Raw genomic sequence first — 6,435 nt, 5'->3', positions numbered from 1 at the left:
ATAAGGCTTCAGTCTGCTCCTCTTCTAGCACACTATCTCTCCAGATTTGGAGAGGTTGCACCTGAAAGAAACACAAGAATTAAATTGCAATTAAACAACTTTAAAATCATTAAATATCTTTGCTGATGGTGATTGGAAACCAGCTCGGCTGTTGAAAGCCTCACAGCTTGTCATGCTCCTCTAGAAATGCAGACTGAGATGTTTCCTCTGATGCTTCCGGGTGAAGTTTATATGTTTAACTTCAAAGTCAGCTTTTTGCAAGGCTATTTAAAGGGGTAGTGCACCCAAAAATGTGATTTTTGAGCTGTAAACAACACAGAATTACTTAATTGTGTTGAAAATCACATATACTGTTGATAAAAATTGTATTTTTAAATAAAAAAAAACAAACAAAAAAAAACAAAACAGGATTTTGTGGTTAAAAATGGGCCATAACGCCCTCTACAGGGTAAAACCAGGTTATGTTTTTTGACATAGAGAGGTTATCTACGTCACAAGATTAAAAAAAAAACAAAAACAAAAAAAAAAAAACCTCACAGCCCCTCCCTCCAGCCTCAAACAGATGGGTCCTCGCCTTGCAGGCATAGAAAAGTACACCCACCAACGCATATGAAGGGATGTGAACTTATATGGTGTAGATTTGCTAGTTTCAGACTTTTATTCATTTACAGAGTTTCTGATTAAATAATCCTGTAGTGGGACATATTTGTGCTTTTGGGGAGTGTAAAAGTAACATTAGACTTAATTTTTTTACCTGCTGATCCTCATCTGGCGACAGACAGCAGCTCAAATCGTAGCAGTGGCAACTTACAGCCACACTTCCTGCAGCTGCCGCAGTTTTTGTACCTTCATACAGCTTTGGGAAATGATAGACAATGACTAAACAATGGTGAGCTCTGCTGTGTTGTATTTGTAGATATAAACAGGTATTCAAAACTGTCTGTGGAAGAAATAATGGTTCATTCGAAACTTTATACCCTAAAGAAACAGTGGTTCCCAAACTTTTTTTGTGCAGGACCCCTTTTCATTGACAACAGTAATGTCTTCAGGTAAGATGAGCTTTCAATGAGACGGATGCTGCTTTAGTAGGACAACTCTACTATATATGACAGTTGAGTAGTTTATTTCTAAACAACAGGTTTTCTTTGTGTTCAGGATGAGACGTCCCCAAATGATGTTGTAACTTGTTTGGCTTCATACTGTCAGATGATGATATTTTGAGACATAACACACTGTAGACTCTCTTCATTACCCACCACTGACTCAGCTAACCCTAACACCGCTCCCAGGTTGGACATTATTGTTGTCACAAATTTAAATATCTATCAATTCCCTTTTGAAAGTGGTCACTACTACAGAAAAATGACAGTCCCAAACTGCTGATGTGCTATACCAGTACAAGTCCATGAACCACATCATCAACATTTCAACATCAAGATTCTAGGTCTCCTCCCCCAGTTGAAGCTGTGGACAGATGCTGTGCACAGGAAGGGCATGTGCAGCCTCTCATTGGTGTGGATGCAGTAGCTGAGAAGGTGTTCTAGCTGTAGATGTGCACAACTAACAAAGGAACTGGCTGAAACTTCTGGCAACGTTGGCTGCTGTTTCCATTCTTCTCCCAAGTTCACCACAGCCGCTGCTGCAGGAAAAACAAAAACACACTCTCCTCGGACTATCAAGTTTTCCTCACGACAAATGTACAGGAAAAATAAATAAATTCAACAATTTGGTAGTTATTTTATTTGACTCATTAATTCAGCTCTAGATGACAGGGCAGACAAACCAAATGCAGTGACCCATAACTGGTTCCATGTTTCAGCTTTTCCCTGGCCAGTTTGGAGCATCATTACCTCAGTGTTGTTCAGTCTATTTCAGCTCTACATCACTCAGCAGCGTAACCCATCCCTTAGTTGCCTGTACTTGCTTTATCCAGCTCAGTTAGGTGACTTTCACAAAATATTACAAGGCACACCACAGCTCCTGTGATGATGTTAGCCTTTGATCTGTAGCTTTAGAGATGGATAAAGGACAGTTCCACAGCTTTCTTCAAGACCCTGCCCGCATTAGGTCCTACAAAAAAAAAAAAAAAAAAATCTGGCCTGAAATACTTGGGGCGGCATGGCTCAGTGGTAGAGTGGTTGTCCTGCAGTCCAAGGGTTTCCCCGATCCCCAGCTGGAGAGCTCATGTCGAGGTGTCCCTGAGCAAGACAACTAACCCCTAATTGCTCCTGATGGGTCGTGGTTGAGCACCTTGCATGGCAGCTTCCGATATCAGCGTGTGAATGTGTGTGTGAATGAATAATGGATACACAATGTAAAGCGCTTTGGGTGCCTTGATAAAGTGCTTTAAAAATCTAATCCACTATTATTATATTGAACTTTTTTTTTAAATCCATGCATCAAACAGCTAGACATGAAACAGAAATATTACACAACAGTATGATTTTTAAAAAAAAACTAACTAAAATGCAATTTTGATGCAACAATCAAATTAAAACAAAAAAAAGAGTAATGAAAATATCATGTCTCACATCCATATTTAAGTTAAATAAAATTGAGTCCATTACACCCAGAACCTGTTTCCACTGAAGGGACTAGTTGGTCTCCCATTGAATTCCCTGGACAACACCTTCCAGACTTGCTGCCACCACGGAGCAAAGTGTATCCTTGCAGATGCAACACACCCTTGCCACCACCTGTTCTCCCCTCTGCCATCCGGGAGGCGGTACAGCGCACTAGAGGCCCACATATACAGAATGCAAAGCAGTTTTTATCCCAAGACCATCGCCCTCCTGAACAATGAACTCACTCAAAGGAAACACTGATACTGTATTGATTTCCTTTACATATTGTTTGTATGCCAGTGGATGACTATGTGTGTTTTTCAGCAATTTTATTACTTCTTTAATTTTTTTAAGCACACCCTCAATGTTGTCATGTTAATGTGACATGATGACAATAAAGTTTCCATTCTATAAAAAAAAAAAAAACCTGCAAACCACTTGTCTTTGTCTTACACTAGCTCACAAAATCTGTGGGCGTGGCTAAATGAGTCATGTGACACGGAGCATGATGTAATTAATGATGTCATTAAGGAAAAATGGTCTCAAAGCAAGTAATGACATCACAGCTTGTGATGTCATTACTGTGTCTAGATATAAGCTCTGTACTCAATAGCCAGTTTATAACCTGAAGGTAAATTTTGTGTAAGCAAGCACTGTAATTAAGTTGACTGAGTAAGTTTAGCTTTATTTTTTACAAATAAAAAATGGCAAAATCTTCTAAAAAACAGGAAAAACTGCAGTCAATGTTTAGAATGTATAGCTCCATGTCCCACAAGCAGTTGTTAGCTACAGCTAAAGAGCTTGTACTCGAAATAAGTGCCATGGAGGAGACAGAGATCTTCTACAGAAATGATAAAATTAAGCAGGATAAAGAGATATATAAGTATCAGAGAGAGCTAAGAAAGCACGAAGATGAGTTAATGGCATTCCACCGAAAAGAAGCTGAAATACAAGCTAAATTAAAACAAATACAGAAAATGGAAATTTTAGAAAACGAGAACAATTTCTTGAAGCATCAAGTACAGGAATTACAAAAATATAGGACAAAATTTAAAGATAGTGAAAGGAGCAAAAGAGAACTCGAATTGGCCAACAAGGTAAATATTTTAAAGGAAACAAAGCATCTCCAAAACCTTGAACAAGAGAGGGAGAAGAGAAAGAACCAGGAGGAAGTTATGAAACGTATGGCACAAAAACACCAGGCAGAACTTGTTCAAAATGCTGAAGCCAAAAGGAAACTGGAAGCAAAATGTTCCAGATTGGAAAAAGGGATAAATGCAATGAAAATTCCCAAGATGAAAAAAGGCAGTCAAAAAATACAGGAGGGTGTTTCATTCCAGAATACACCTAATTATGAAATCCCATTCGACGACTTTTATGAACAGCTGGCATATAAAAATAAAATGCTGCAAAACATGGGAAAGGCACTTGGCGACAGCAATATAACAATAAATGAACTGCAGAAGGAAATTAGGGATTTAAAAGAAAAACTGACAATTTCAGGGAAAAGAATTAAACTGCAAGATGAGATTGTAAATTATAAAACTTTATACAATCATGCAACGGAAAAGATTCGGTCACTAACTGGCTGTCTAAGAGTGTGCGAAGAGAAATATGAACAGTCCAAAGAGAAAATGAATGTGCTGACTGAAAAGGAAGCTTACATTAAAAAGTTATACCTTAAAGAGAGGATGGAGAACATGAATTTGACGAAACAGCTGAAGATCCAGAAGGTCCAGAAGATGCCTGATGACAAATCTGATGAAACTCTTGCTGATTATTTGTTGCAGGAACAAAAACAGGACTATGTTAAGACACAGACCAACCTCGCACCTATCACAAAGAAATCCAAGTTTAACTCTAGAGTAAAGTCTGAATATGAATATAAAACAACAAATATTGTATTTTTGCCTGATATCAAGCATAAAACAGAAAAACAAAAGTCGGTTATGAAGCCTCTCACATCCATCTCTCACAACTCTCAGAGTCCCTCCAAGTCTCAGAAGAGAAGAGTTTTTATTACTGAAACTGAGGACAAAATTGATTCTGGGAAAAGAGTACTCTACCGAGATCCCAGAGGATTTTAACTCTTTACATAACACATAAAAAGCTTTACAGAAAGATGCAGAACAAACAATAAACAAGAGAAATATTTCACACTTTTAGATAGAAACATCACCAACGAATAAACATTAACTCACAGTTAATTCAAACATTCATGGATATGTCAACAAACAAGCCAATTTAGACCAAAACATATACATTTCATTTTTATACAAAATTTAAAGCAGCTTTTAAAATAAATAAAAATAAAAATAAATAAATAAACAAACAAATAAATAAATGAATAAATAAATAAATAAAATAAAAATTAAATAATAAATAAAAAAATAAAAATAGAAATAGAAATAAAAATAAAAAATAAATAAAAAATAAATTAAAATAAAAATAAAAAAATAAATAAATAAATTAAAATCTGATCAATCAACTATCACAAGCAAATTCATAACACCACAGACCTAATCAATAAACAGAAAATACAACCTCAATAAAATACATAGTTTCATCATTACTGAACCTTTTACTTCACTGACATATATTGCTGGAACCTTTAACTACAAAAGTAGGTTCTCCTTGACCTGAGAAGCATTTTTAGTAGATAGCCAAGTTACAAATGATATACAAATAAAGAATATTAGGGCCACTGAAAAAATAAAAAAACTAGAATTCTGAGAAAAAAGTCAGAATTCTGATTCTAAATTCTGACTTTTCTCTCAGAATTCTGAGAATAAAGTAATATGGTATGGTTTTTTTAAAAAACCATACCATATACCATATTACCATACCATTTAACATATATACAGGCCTTTTCATTAGCCAAGGCAAATTCATTTTTATAGTTACAGTATAGTTTTTATTTTTATTTTATAGTTTAATAAATAAAATAATTTATGCTTTACATAGTAAAACAAAGATACCAAGACACATGCATGTATACACACACACACACACACACACACACACACACACACACACACACACACACACACATATATATATATGTGTGTGTGTAACTAAAAACAGGTCATTAAAAACTCTTAAAAGTGCAGTTTTGAGGGTAAGAATGTTGATGGAATTTAGAGCTTTGCCTTGTGACTCAGCTCCACCACGACGGACTGATGCAGAGTACACATCACAGCAGACACTGATCCACCTGTCAATCTCCCGCTCCATCATTCCCTCACTCGTGAACAACCTCCCAAGATACTTGAACTCCTCCACTTGGGGCAGGACCTTATTTCCAGGAGAGAACACGCTATCTTTTTCTGGCTGAGGACCATGGTCTCGGATGAACAGAATTGGTGAAAAAGGGCAGCCTTGGTGGAGTCCAACCCTCCCTGGCAACAAATCCGTCTTACTATCAGCAATGCGGACCAAGCTCTGGCACCGGTCATACAGGGATATGACAGCTTGTACAAGGGGGTTTGGCACTCCATACTCCCAGAGTACCTCCCACACAGGAGTCCCTGGGGGACACGGTTGAATGCCTTCTCTATGTCCACAAAGCACATGTAGACTGGTTGGGCGAACTCCCATGCCCCCTCCAAGATCCTATAGTGCACCAGCACTATACCCTCTTCAGGGTATAGTGCTGGTACACTGTTCTACAACCGGGACAAAGCCACACTGCTCCTCCTCAATCCGAAGTTCCACTATCCAACAAACCTCCAGGACCCCTGAAAAGACCTTATCAGGGAGGCTTAGGAGGGTTATCCCCCTGTAGTTGGAGCACACCCTCCGATCCCCCTTTTTGAAAATGGGAACCACTACCCCAGCCTGCCAGTCATGTGGAACTATCCCCGATGTCCAT

The sequence above is a fragment of the Melanotaenia boesemani genome, chromosome 8 (genome assembly GCF_017639745.1).
Source record: "Melanotaenia boesemani isolate fMelBoe1 chromosome 8, fMelBoe1.pri, whole genome shotgun sequence".
NCBI classification, from domain to species: domain Eukaryota; kingdom Metazoa; phylum Chordata; class Actinopteri; order Atheriniformes; family Melanotaeniidae; genus Melanotaenia; species Melanotaenia boesemani.
Note: the sequence above shows the minus strand (reverse complement) of the source record.